Here is a 14,468-nt window from a genome sequence, read left to right as displayed (position 1 = left end):
TCAGCTGGCCAGGCTCATTTCCCAATACAGGGTCCAGTATGGTCCCTTCCCTGGTTGGATCTAGATATTGTCAAGAAACCCTCCTAGATGCACCGACAAAAATTCTGCCCCATCTAAGTTTGTGGCACCAAGGGCAGTTAAGTCCATATAGGAAAAATTAAAGTCACCCACAGCAACTCCTCTGTTGCTTTTACATTTTTCCCATATATCTGTTCCGGGAGTTTTCTTGGACACAATATTATTCTTCTAGAAAACAATACCTGTGCCACATTGGCCCAAGGGCGATACAGTGACACAACTGGTAGAGCTGCTGCCTCACAGTGCCCAGGACCAAAGTTTGATCCTGACCTTGGATGCTGCCAGTGTTGAGTTTGCCTATTCTCCCTGTTCCTACATCCCAAAGACATGCGGGTTTGTAGGTTATTTGGCTTCCGTAAATTGCCCCTGATGTGTAGGAAGTACATGAGAAAGCAGGATAGCATGGAATTAGTGTGTATGGGTGATCAATGGTCGGAATGGACATGGAGTGCCAACGAGCCTGTTCCATGCTGTATCTCTGAACTAAAGCAGAGTAAACCTCCTCCTTCTTGATCACATGTACCTAGAATATCAATATACCCCTCCCTGATCGCACTATTCTCTCCTTGGTGAATGCAGGTGCAAAGTACTCAGGAGGAATGGCAGACCCATGTCACGGCGGAGACAGTTGTAGGCTATTGTAGCTGTAATGCACAGTGGGATGCTCAGGCTTTATACATCCCCAGGCTGCAGGCTCATGAGATCAGATGGGGCTGTGGTCACACAGGCTTCCTATACGACATGTTCCAACCACAAGTTCTTGCAACTACCAGAGGTACACTCCCTGCTCTTACCACAGGTACCAGAGCCTGCAGCAGAATAGGACAATAATGATAAACAGTCAAAATGATCAACATGCCCTAGAATATCAATATACCCCTCCGTGATTGCACTATTCTCTCCTTGATGAATACAGGTGTGTAAGGGGTTTCTGCGCCGAGCTTTCGCCCGACCTAAGGTCCCCGTGCCTTGCTCTGATCCCTTGACCAGGCCGTGCACACTGGTTCCCCGTGAGTGGTTCGACCCACTCACCCCTTACGGTTCTAGACACTGGGCTTAGATGCAGGAGCTCTTATAGTGCAGAAAAAATTCAACCAGACCAGATTTCAAAACCAGTGTTGAAATGAAAAGGCTTTTATTCAGCACTTGGGACTATTGTCCATGAATATATTTATACAGTTCTATAAGACATATCTATAATACACATACCGAATACATGAATACCTTTGATTTATTAATCACGAAACGCACAGTTCACAAGACATATACCCGAATACCCTTTTCGCTGAAAACTTAAAAACACACAATTCCACGAGACATATATCCGAATACCTTCTTCGCTGAATTCTTGAAACACACAGTTCCACAAAACATATACACGAATACCCTTTTACTTATGAATTCTTAAACACAGTTCTGCAAGACACATACACGACTGTAAGATGGGGAACGTACGACGCATCGCAACCTTGACCAACACATATTTTAATACACACCCAACGTTTATTCACAACCACCCTCCCCTCTACACTAAACTATGTCCAGGATATGTAGGATTTGGAGTGCATGTTCACCATGGGGCTATTACTGGGGTTACTGGCTGTTCGTTTTGCAGTATTTCTTCTCCAGTTGCGTGCCTGTTCCTCCCTCTTGCATCCGTTCTTCTTTCCGACTTTCTTCTTGACTTCAGTTGACTTCGAACCCGGTTTTCTCTGCGCTTCTTGACTGTGTCCGCCTTGCCTGCTTGCGTTCCCTGCAGGTTTTCTTCTCGAGTTGACTTCACTTATTCACCCAAAAGTAGTGGCCAGTTATACTGTTTCTGACCCGTCCTATCTCCCGCCAGATCTTGGAATCTCTTTGTTCAAAAAGATATGTATGAGGTTTTCTTCTGATCTGCGCTTATGTTCGGGGATACCGGGGATGGCCAGACGGTGTTAATTGGGATTTCGTTGTGAGGTGATGGGTGTTAACTGGTTTCCCATCACCTACCAGGTAGTTTTCTATGGGCTATTGTGCCCCCTCACTGAGATGAACTGTTTAGGTCGGCTTGGGGCATTGTGAGTATGCTGATGTCAGCGCCCCAGTGTCTGGACTCCGACCTGGTTTCGTAGGTTTCTGCATGGCCAATACCCATCCTTTGTTCTGGCCGTAGCTTTGCAGAAACCTAGAGACTGGGTTGTAAGGTTTTTTACCTTTTGTGGCTGGTCACGAGGTCCTGCAGCCATTTTAGGACCCACAGATTGTGACATCCTTTGGTAAACTGACTGCAGCCTTTCTCCGCTATCAGCCCCAGTCTCCCGTTTAAAATGTCCAAACTGCAGCTCTTTGGTTTTGTGTTGATTTCAGAATGAGGGAAAACTTCTCAAATCTTACAGGTGCAAAGTACTCATTTAGTAACTCACCCATTTTCGGTGAATCCATGCATAAATTCTCTTATTTACCTTTGACTGTTCCAATCCCCTCCTTAGTTACCCACTTATTTGTCAACAATGAATAAAATATCTTGGGATTCTCCTTAATCCAACTTGCCATGGAAGTTTTGTTTTCTTCTTATTGTCTACATTTCTCAAGGGCCCAATTTCAGTTTCCTCATCCTTACATATGCTTCTTTTTTTCTTTTTGACTAAACTTGTCATCGAAGGTTCGTGAGCCTTGCCATTCTTGCCTTTCATCCTGTCTCCCCAGCTCATGCCTAATACTGATGTCATTGGCATCTTCTCAACTTAGCACTCTCCTCCAAGGTCCAGATTTATCCTTATCCGTAACTTTCAGAAAACATATGGAGTTGTGTTTACTGTTCCCAATATGCTCCTGCATTGAAACTCCAATCAGCTGGCCAGGCTCATTTCCCAATATAGGGTCCAGTATGGTCCCTTCCCTGGTTGGATCTAGATATTGTCAAGAAACCCTCCTAGATTCACCTACAAAAATTCTGCCCCATCTAAGTTTGTGGCACCAAGGGGAGTTAAGTCCATATTGGAAAAATTAAAGTCACCCACTGCAACTCCTCTGTTGCTTTTACATTTTTCCCATATATCTGTTCCGGGAGTTTTCTTGGACACAATATTATTCTTCTAGAAAACAATACCTGTGCCACAGTGGCCCAAGGGCGATACAGTGACACAGCTGGTAGAGCTGCTGCCTCACAGTGCCCAGGACCAAAGTTTGATCCTGACCTTGGATGCTGCCAGTGTTGAGTTTGCCTATTCTCCCTGTTCCTACATCCCAAAGACATGCGGGTTTGTAGGTTATTTGGCTTCCGTAAATTGCCCCTGATGTGTAGGAAGTACATGAGAAAGCAGGATAGCATGGAATTAGTGTGTATGGGTGATCAATGGTCGGAATGGACATGGAGAGCCAACGAGCCTGTTTCCATGCTGTATCTCTGAACTAAAGCAGAGTAAACCTCCTCCTTCTTGATCACATGTCCCTAGAATATCAATATACCCCTCCCTGATCGCACTATTCTCTCCTTGGTGAATGCAGGTGCAAAGTACTCAGGAGGAATGGCAGACCCATGTCACGGCGGAGACAGTTGTAGGCTATTGTAGCTGTAATGCACAGTGGGCTGCTCAGGCTTTATACATCCCCAGGCTGCAGGCTCATGAGATCAGATGGGGCTGTGGTCACACAGGCTTCCTATACGACATGTTCCAACCACAAGTTCTTGCAACTGCCAGAGGTACACTCCCTGCTCTTACCACAGGCACCAGAGCCTGCAGCAGAATAGGACAATAATGATAAACAGTCAAAATGATCAACATGCCCTAGAATATCAATATACCCCTCCGTGATTGCACTATTCTCTCCTTGGTGAATACAGGTGCAAAGTACTCATTTAGTAACTCACCCATTTTCGGTGAATCCATGCATAAATTCTCTTATTTACCTTTGACTGTTCCAATCCCCTCCTTAGTTACCCACTTATTTGTCAACAATGAATAAAATATCTTGGGATTCTCCTTAATCCAACTTGCCATGGAAGTTTTGTTTTCTTCTTATTGTCTACATTTCTCAAGGGCCCAATTTCAGTTTCCTCATCCTTACATATGCTTCTTTTTTTCTTTTTGACTAAACTTGTCATCGAAGGTTCGTGAGCCTTGCCATTCTTGCCTTTCATCCTGTCTCCCCAGCTCATGCCTAATACTGATGTCATTGGCATCTTCTCAACTTAGCACTCTCCTCCAAGGTCCAGATTTATCCTTATCCGTAACTTTCAGAAAACATATGGAGTTGTGTTTACTGTTCCCAATATGCTCCTGCATTGAAACTCCAATCAGCTGGCCAGGCTCATTTCCCAATACAGGGTCCAGTATGGTCCCTTCCCTGGTTGGATCTAGATATTGTCAAGAAACCCTCCTAGATGCACCTACAAAAATTCTGCCCCATCTAAGTTTGTGGCACCAAGGGGAGTTAAGTCCATATTGGAAAAATTAAAGTCACCCACAGCAACTCCTCTGTTGCTTTTACATTTTTCCCATATATCTGTTCCGGGAGTTTTCTTGGACACAATATTCTTCTTCTAGAAAACAATACCTGTGCCACATTGGCCCAAGGGCGATACAGTGACACAGCTGGTAGAGCTGCTGCCTCACAGTGCCCAGGACCAAAGTTTGATCCTGACCTTGGATGCTGCCTGTGTTGAGTTTGCCTATTCTCCCTGTTCCTACATCCCAAAGACATGCGGGTTTGTAGGTTATTTGGCTTCCGTAAATTGCCCCTGATGTGTAGGAAGTACATGAGAAAGCAGGATAGCATGGAATTAGTGTGTATGGGTGATCAATGGTCGGAATGGACATGGAGAGCCAACGAGCCTGTTTCCATGCTGTATCTCTGAACTAAAGCAGAGTAAACCTCCACCTTCTTGATCACATGCCCCTAGAATATCAATATACCCCTCCCTGATTGTGAGAAAGAAGTAAAAAGGGTTAATTGATTTAAACTAAGGACCATGAGAAATAGCTGACGTGACTAAGAACCGCAAGAATAAATAGTGACATTCCGAGGATAAGGGCAAGATATCCAAGGAACTAGTGACGTTCCAAGGATAAGGGCAAGATATCCAAAGAGTAAATAGTGACATTCCGAGGATAAGGGCAAGATATCCAAGGAACTAGTGACGTTCCAAGGATAAGGGCAAGATATCCAAAGAGTAAATAGTGACATTCCGAGGATAAGGGCAAGATATCCAAAGAACTAGGAGAGAGGGCAAGATGACCAGAGCACTAGGGGAGAGGGCATGAACTACTCTGTACTGCGCATGCCTAATGAGATAAATGAATATCGCAAAAACGCCCCGCATGACAAGATGCCTCATTTAAATGTACATGCGATGTATGATGTGGGAGGCAACAGGGGCGATGACGGTAGATTGTGCACCTCAGTGCTCCGATTGGAAGGAGCCCGAAGGGGAGGAATTTAAGATGTGACAATTGTAAAGTGAAGTGAATAAAAAGAAGGGATTTTCCCGACCTCGGTGTGTCTTGAGAGGGAAGGCACCCAACTCTGCAGACTTGCAAATAAAATACTTGTTTCTCTAGATTGTCTCGAGCATCGTAATTGTGAGCACTCAAATTTGCATCTCACAGCTTGGGGGCTCATCCGGGATCGCCACTCCGGCCGGCTGACGGGAGTATACGGAAGAAGGGACGGTGCACCCCGCTGAGTTCAGCGGTCTCAGACTCCTTGCTTGCCGTCAGCGGTTTGAGCGAGTGATACCTGGACCAGAGACTCGAGAAACAAGTGGGAGGACCAGGAAATCGCGAGGAGCTAAATCGAGTGATTCTTGTGCACAAGACCCGGGTAAGAAAACTGACTATTAAGTACTACTCGGGCGATTACAGCTAAGATCGGAGGGGAATTCCGATCGGGAGAATAAATGATCGGAGGGGAATTCCGATCGGGAGGATGGGCAGTGAAAACGGAAAGCCCAAAAGGGAGGGGAAGGGCGGTAAGCCCAACCCCCGCATTCCGCCTGATAGTCCGTTGGGGCGAATGCTGAGCCATTGGGGGCAGGGAAAACCCAGGGATTGGAGAAGACAAAAATTATTAAGTTCTGTTATTTTGATTGGCCAAAGGAACCAATAAAAGGGAGTTCAGTCTGGTGGCCACGACTGGGCTCCGATGAGGATTGAGTACGGCATGCATTAAAGCTTCCCCTAATCTGGAGGAAAGTTGTTATGCTTGTAAGGGGAAAGCGAAGAATAAATCCTGAAAGAATCACAGGAATCACAGGCTTGCCGATGCCTCAGAATAAATATTAAAGGAATATAGTAGAACTATAGAAGATAGAAATAGCGTAATAGGTAGCATAGTGACTATAGAGACGGAACGGAGTGAGAACAAGGACTGCATTTAAACTGACTGACCAAGTGCACTAACATAATATAAGACGAATACAATGAATAAAATAATATAAGACGAATACAATGAATAAAATAACTGCAGTTGAACTACTAAGTAGGAAGTTCCCCGTATCCAAAGAGGATATTTTAAAAAAAACACTGAGAAATGGAAAAAAAAAAACGAAACAATTGGCGGCACGGTAGCGCAGCGGTAGAGTTGCTGCTTTACAGCGAATGCAGCGCCGGAGACTCAGGTTCGATCCTGACTACGGGTGCTGTACTGTAAGGAGTTTGTACGTTCTCCCCGTGACCTCCGTGGGTTTTCTCCGAGATCTTCGGTTTCCTCCCACACTCCAACAACGTACAGGTATGTAGGTAAATTGGCTGGGTAAATGTAAAAATTGTCCCTAGTGTGTAGGATAGTGTTAATAGTGTTAGTGTGCGGGGATCGCTGGGCGGCACGGACTTGGTGGGCCGAAAAGGCCTGTTTCCGCGCTGTATATATATGATATGATATGATATGAATTGGTTACGAAATGGCCCACGGAATGATATAAATATTATATAAATTTTGATATAAATGTTGATATATTTATATTTTGATATAAATATGTGTGATGAAATGGGAGTGTTAATTAAGAACTATAAGCCTAAGGATAAATCAGAAACCCGAGTAACGAAAAAGGAAAAATAACTAGACGTACTTAAATTGTTTAGAATAGAAGGAGAAAGGCTGAGGAAAGCATAGCAGGAAAAGAATACCACCCCAAACAAGGGTGAAAGACCCCCAAAACAGCATGAAAGTCAGGAGCTTCAGGAGAAAAAAAAATCAACTCTGTACCCCAGCCTATGGGACCCTGGGTATCCCCCTCCCTATTCCAGCCAGGACGGAACAAAGCAGTGCCCTTTGGTAAAAGGGAATAGTAGAGATAGAGGGAGAAGTCACAACTTGGAACGATGAGCAAGACATAAAGGAATATAGACAGAGAAGGGGGCAGCGGGAAAAGGAAAGGATGAAGCAAGAAGCACGGGAACTAGAAGCAGACATCAAAAGGCTGCAGGACAGGGACCTCAGGGACAGAAAGATTTATGGGACCCGTCAGGCAGCAAATGAGGAGTATGAGGGAGACAGCAACACAGAAACACAGGCATGTAATCAGCAGGCATCAGAGGCAGGACAACAACTGCTCAGGGCCAATTTCGTGACTAAATCCTGGCCTGATGTGAGGAAAAAGTTAGAAAAGATGGATGATTGGAATGAGAGATCACTACCTCAGTTGCTTACGGAGGCCCAGAAAGTGTACGTGCGGAGGGATGAGGAGAAACAGAAGGGAAAGGCAAAGATTATGTTACAGGCAGTAAAGCAAGTAGTAGACAAGGAACAGGGAAGTACAGGACGGCGGGGGAGTTACGCCCAAGGCAGAGGGAGAGGAGGCGGCAGAGGCCGTAGAAGAGGGGGATATGGAGAAGGTTACGGCAGGGGCCGGGGAAATACGGGTACGGGACAAGGTTGGAGGACAGGGCCTTCAAAATGTTATTTTTGTAATAAGGAAGGACACTTCAAAAGGGAGTGCCCTGAGCTTGTAGCGGAGTCCCGCACGTACAGTATGATGGAAAATGAATAGGGGGGGTCAGGGGTTCTCGTCCTTGGGGTCGAGGGACTATAGAAGGGAGCCCCTGGTAAATTTAAAAATAGGACCCCAAGGAGAAGATACGGTGTTCATGGTAGATTCAGGAGCGGAGCGATCAAGTGTGACCAAAGTACCAACAGGTACGGAGGCAGGACAAGGGAGAGTAAAATAACCGGGGTAGGGGGAACTGTGATGGTAGCTCCCGAGATAGGAGGAGTGAATGTAAGGTATGAAAACCGGGAGGCGGTAGAGGACCTGATCTTAGTACCCCAGGCTGGCGTAAATTTAATGGGCAGAGATTTACAAATACAATTGGGAATAGGCACAGCACCGGTAGAGGGAAGAGTAGTGGTCCAGTTGTATACTCTGTATAGATGGGAAAAGACATAGTGGATACGGTATAGTGAATGGGGAAACTATGGAGGAAATTGAAAGTGGCAGGCTGCCTGGTAGTTGGTCAGCCCAATGTTGTGAATTATATGCACTACTGAGAGCTTTGGAACTATTGGAGGGAAAGGAAGGGACAGTATATACCGACTCAAAATACGCCTTTGGGGTAGTACACACCTTTGGGAAGATCTGGAAAGAGCGAGGAATGATAACAGCTCGGGGGAAAGAATTAGCGCATGAACAATTGATAGGACAGACACTGGAGGCCTTGCAGAAACCAGAAAGGGTAGCCATAGCACATGTGGCAGGGCATCAGAAGGGTAACACCCTGGAAGTCCGAGGAAATAGGGCAGCGGATGAGGTAGCAAAGAGAGCAGCCACAGATCAGACGGTAGAAATGATGTCACTGATACCTTTAAGGGAACCAGAGGAAAAGATACCTATCTTTGGTGAAAAAGAGCAGGAACACATGAGAGAAATGGGAGCCCGGCGTATCCCAAATGGGAAATGGTGGACACCACCGGATGGAAAGCAGCTATTGAACAAAGAAATTATAAGGGAGTTATTAGGGAGGTTGCACGGGCAAAGCCATTGGGGAACCCAAGCCCTCTGTGATACCCTCCTCAGGACCTACGCTTGCCGTGGGATGTATACCATGGCCAAACAAGTCATAGGGGGTTGTGTAATATGTCAGCGAATCAACAAAAAAAATCATGAGAGCAGTCCCAGGAGGAGGACAACCATTAGCAATAAGACCCTTCCAAAGAATACAGATAGACTTCACCGAGTTGCCCCGGATACAGAGATGGAAATACCTGTTAGTGGTAGTAGACCATTTCACTAGATGGGTAGAAGCATTCCCTACAGCAACTGCCACCTCACAGTCGGTAGCCAAGGTATTATTGGAGCAAATTATACCCAGATATGGGATTGTGGAAACAATAGACTCGGATAGAGGGACCCATTTTGCCTCCAAAACACATAAAATGATATGTGAAGCATTAGGGATTGAATGGAAATTGCATACACCATGGCATCCCCAGAGTTCCGGAAAGGTGGAAAGAATGAATGGCACCTTAAAGACCCAAATCACCAAGTTAGTAGAGGAAACGAGACTCCCCTGGACTAAGTGCCTTCCGATAGCCTTGTTAAGAAACCGAACGGCACCTCGGAAAGATATAGGGGTATCCCCATATGAAATGTTATTCGGGCTCCCGTACTTAGGAAAGATAGAAAGGATCCCAACAATACCAGGGAATGACGTGTTCTTAAGGAACTATTTACTGGCAGTATCCCAATCTCTTGCAGAACTAAAAACTAAAGGATTATTGGCCCAGAGCCCGCCACTGGATTTTCCGATTCACTCAGTCAAGGCTGGAGACTGGTTACTAATAAAAACGTGGAAGGAAGAAAAGTTGCGACCTAGGTGGACTGGACCCTACCTTGTGTTATTAACCACCGAGACAGCAGTACGAACAAAAGAAAAAGGGTGGACACACGCAAGTCGATTTAAGGGTCCCGTGGAGGCCCCACCAGACAATATCAGCCCGTAGACGGCACGTGGAGGAAAGGAGCCATTGACTTTGGTATTCACCAGGACCCCGCACGGAAAATGAAGACTTTGTGCTGGTGGATCGGGTGCTGGGTGGTTATCCAGGTTGTGAGTAATGTAACATGCATAAAAATCACTATACCACAGAATAGAAGGGCCACCACCATCCCATTTGATGTATGTGAAGGAAAATGGTGGTGTGGTCATAGGATGTATGTATGCACCCATCCCTGTAAAGATTGGCACGAGGTATTCACTTCATCTAGAGAGGGGTGGCATAAGCCCACCTATCAAACTGATAGGTGGAGAGTATATCAAAACCCAAATGAGGGATTGCCAGGACGTGTATATGTAAGCATACAGAGGGTTCAAATGAAGGAAAGTGGTAGGTATTGGATATGTGCAGATAAAACAGGGAAGGACGCATGCCTGAGGTTTGAAATAAAGGTAGAACGGGACGGATATATGGTAAAATATGAGGATAAGGGGGGAATGTTCCAGATAGAAGACAGTCAGAGTAGGGATCCCTGGGTTACCCCAGCACCACCTGTAGTCAGCAATGTCACCACGGAGTATGAGCCTAAGGATTTAAATATAATGATAGTAACAGGAGAAATAGAATTAATGCAATTGTATGGGGAGGGAATACCAACAGGGGGAAAGGGAACCAACACCTGGCTTACCTGGATGATGTACACGGCCAGAAGTATGCAACAAACCAATTGCTACGCCTGCGCCGGAGCTAAGCCTCAGCTGGTCCCCGTACCATTTCCCCTGAATTGGAATAGGACACCTGGGGCTATGTCATGTATACTACAACTATTCATGAATCCCATAATACCAAAGAATGAGACCTGCCAGAAATACCATTACCTATTCCCGGCTAGCAACAACAACACGAAGGGCTGAAGGGAAGACCCTCGACCCCCCCCCCATTCACCATTCCCCTCGGGGAGGAGGGATTTGAGTGCTATACAAGATATAACCCAGATGGATAGGAAATGGGGGAGGTGCTATACTACAATCAACAACGCTTTATAAATTACACTCGAGATGCGGTTGAAGGATTAGCGGAACAATTGACAGCTACCAGCCTGATGGCCTGGCAAAATCGCATGGCCTTGGACATGCTCCTGGCTGAGAAAAGGGGGGTGTGTGTGATGTTTGGGGAACAATGTTGCACGTACATCCCCAACAACACTGCTCCTGATGGGTCTGTGTCAAGAGCCCTAGCGAGTCTCACCTCCCTGTCTATCGAATTGGCCGAGAACTCAGGAGTAGACACCTCCTGGACTAAGTTTCTAGACTCCTGGTTTGGGAAATGGAAGCACATCTTTACATCAGCCCTAACATCAGTGGTAGTTGTGATGGGGTTGATGTGTCTATTCGGATGTTGTATCATTCCCTGCATACGGGGGTTGTCTCAGCGATTGATAGAGACAGCCCTGACAAAGAACGACATCGCCATGATGGCCTGTAGAGTACAGTATGACCAGCAGGAGGAATATAGAGAGGCAAAGACTCTGCTGCTAGCACTAGAAAAGGAGGAAATAGTATAAATCAAAGCAGCGTGGCATAAGAAAAAGGGTGGATTGTGAGAAAGAAGTAAAAAGGGTTAATTGATTTAAACTAAGGACCATGAGAAATAGCTGACGTGACTAAGAACCGCAAGAATAAATAGTGACGTTCCGAGGATAAGGGCAAGATATCCAAGGAACTAGTGACGTTCCAAGGATAAGGGCAAGATATCCAAAGAGTAAATAGTGACATTCCGAGGATAAGGGCAAGATATCCAAAGAACTAGGAGAGAGGGCAAGATGACCAGAGCACTAGGGGAGAGGGCATGAACTACTCTGTACTGCGCATGCCTAATGAGATAAATGAATATTGCAAAAACGCCCCGCATGACAAGATGCCTCATTTAAATGTACATGCGATGTATGATGTGGGAGGCAACAGGGGCGATGACGGTAGATTGTGCACCTCAGTGCTCCGATTGGAAGGAGCCCGAAGGGGAGGAATTTAAGATGTGACAATTGTAAAGTGAAGTGAATAAAAAGAAGGGATTTTCCCGACCTCGGTGTGTCTTGAGAGGGAAGGCACCCAACTCTGCAGACTTGCAAATAAAATACTTGTTTCTCTAGATTGTCTCGAGCATCGTAATTGTGAGCACTCAAATTTGCATCTCACACTGATCGCACTATTCTCTCCTTGGTGAATGCAGGTGCAAAGTACTCAGGAGGAATGGCAGACCCATGTCACGGCGGAGACAGTTGTAGGCTATTGTAGCTGTAATGCACAGTGGGATGCTCAGGCTTTATACATCCCCAGGCTGCAGGCTCATGAGATCAGATGGGGCTGTGGTCACACAGGCTTCCTATACGACATGTTCCAACCACAAGTTCTTGCAACTGCCAGAGGTACACTCCCTGCTCTTACCAGAGGCACCAGAGCCTGCAGCAGAATAGGACAATAATGATAAACAGTCAAAATGATCAACATGCCCTAGAATATCAATATACCCCTCCGTGATTGCACTATTCTCTCCTTGGTGAATACAGGTGCAAAGTACTCATTTAGTAACTCACCCATTTTTGGTGAATCCATGCATAAATTCTCTTATTTACCTTTGACTGTTCCAATCCCCTCCTTAGTTACCCACTTATTTGTCAACAATGAATAAAATATCTTGGGATTCTCCTTAATCCAACTTGCCATGGAAGTTTTGTTTTCTTCTTATTGTCTACATTTCTCAAGGGCCCAATTTCAGTTTCCTCATCCTTACATATGCTTCTTTTTTTCTTTTTGACTAAACTTGTCATCGAAGGTTCGTGAGCCTTGCCATTCTTGCCTTTCATCCTGTCTCCCCAGCTCATGCCTAATACTGATGTCATTGGCATCTTCTCAACATAGCACTCTCCTCCAAGGTCCAGATTTATCCTTATCCGTAACTTTCAGAAAACATTCGATCCTGACTACGGGTGCTGCACTGTAAGGAGTTTGTACGTTCTCCCCGTGACCTGCGTGGGTTTTCTCCGAGATCTTCGGTTTCCTCCCACACTCCAAAGACGTACAGGTAAGTAGGTTAATTGACTGGGTAAATGTAAAAAAAATTGTCCCTAGTGGGTGTAGGATAGTGTTAATGTACGGGGATCGCTGGGCGGCACGGACTTGGTGGGCCAAAAAGGCCTGTTTCCGGCTGTATATATATGATATGATATGATATGATATGGAGTTGTGTTTACTGTTCCTGCATTGAAACTCCAATCAGCTGGCCAGGCTCATTTCCCAATACAGGGTCCAGTATGGTCCCTTCCCTGGTTGGATCTAGATATTGTCAAGAAACCCTCCTAGATGCACCTACAAAAATTCTGCCCCATCTAAGTTTGTGGCACCAAGGGGAGTTAAGTCCATATTGGAAAAATTAAAGTCACCCACTGCAACTCCTCTGTTGCTTTTACATTTTCCCATATATCTGTTCCGGGAGTTTTCTTGGACACAATATTATTCTTCTAGAAAACAATACCTGTGCCACAGTGGCCCAAGGGCGATACAGTGACACAGCTGGTAGAGCTGCTGCCTCACAGTGCCCAGGACCAAAGTTTGATCCTGACCTTGGATGCTGCCAGTGTTGAGTTTGCCTATTCTCCCTGTTCCTACATCCCAAAGACATGCGGGTTTGTAGGTTATTTGGCTTCCGTAAATTGCCCCTGATGTGTAGGAAGTACATGAGAAAGCAGGATAGCATGGAATTAGTGTGTATGGGTGATCAATGGTCGGAATGGACATGGAGAGCCAACGAGCCTGTTCCATGCTGTATCTCTGAACTAAAGCAGAGTAAACCTCCTCCTTCTTGATCACATGTACCTAGAATATCAATATACCCCTCCCTGATCGCACTATTCTCTCCTTGGTGAATGCAGGTGCAAAGTACTCAGGAGGAATGGCAGACCCATGTCACGGCGGAGACAGTTGTAGGCTATTGTAGCTGTAATGCACAGTGGGATGCTCAGGCTTTATACATCCCCAGGCTGCAGGCTCATGAGATCAGATGGGGCTGTGGTCACACAGGCTTCCTATACGACATGTTCCAACCACAAGTTCTTGCAACTACCAGAGGTACACTCCCTGCTCTTACCACAGGTACCAGAGCCTGCAGCAGAATAGGACAATAATGATAAACAGTCAAAATGATCAACATGCCCTAGAATATCAATATACCCCTCCGTGATTGCACTATTCTCTCCTTGATGAATACAGGTGTGTAAGGGGTTTCTGCGCCGAGCTTTCGCCCGACCTAAGGTCCCCGTGCCTTGCTCTGATCCCTTGACCAGGCCGTGCACACTGGTTCCCCGTGAGTGGTTCGACCCACTCACCCCTTACGGTTCTAGACACTGGGCTTAGATGCAGGAGCTCTTATAGTGCAGAAAAAATTCAACCAGACCAGATTTCAAAACCAGTGTTGAAATGAAA

Source organism: Rhinoraja longicauda, unplaced genomic scaffold, assembly GCF_053455715.1.
Source record: "Rhinoraja longicauda isolate Sanriku21f unplaced genomic scaffold, sRhiLon1.1 Scf000212, whole genome shotgun sequence".
In the NCBI taxonomy this organism is placed as follows: Eukaryota; Metazoa; Chordata; class Chondrichthyes; order Rajiformes; family Arhynchobatidae; genus Rhinoraja; species Rhinoraja longicauda.
This window is presented reverse-complemented; position numbering follows the sequence as displayed.